Source organism: Penaeus monodon, chromosome 31 (genome assembly GCF_015228065.2).
Source record: "Penaeus monodon isolate SGIC_2016 chromosome 31, NSTDA_Pmon_1, whole genome shotgun sequence".
Lineage (NCBI taxonomy): Eukaryota > Metazoa > Arthropoda > Malacostraca > Decapoda > Penaeidae > Penaeus > Penaeus monodon.
In genome coordinates this window covers 12,045,196-12,045,543 of record NC_051416.1, presented here as the reverse complement: position 1 = coordinate 12,045,543, position 348 = coordinate 12,045,196, and positions in this window count along the sequence as shown.

The following is a 348-nucleotide window of genomic DNA, read 5'->3' as shown; positions in this document are numbered from 1 at the left end:
ATTTCAGAGACAGCAGATTTTCGTCGCGCTTGTGTCGTCTGCCTCCGACTTCTCTGAGCATTCCTGAAACGAGAAAAGAAAGATAATGTTAGAGAGAAAGATCAAGAAGAAAATAAACGTGGTTTCAAATATAATAATAAAGAAAGGAAGACAAAAACAATTTTTAAATGATAATAAATGGAATATGAATAATAGTATGAAATAAAAACAAACAAATCTGAAATAAACGAATGAATAAATACGTAATCCAAACAAATTATCCAATTAATAACCAGATAAATAAGATAAATAAAAAAGTCCCCAAAACATAAAAAAATGAGGTCTAAAAACCCATCAAATTCAGGAAAC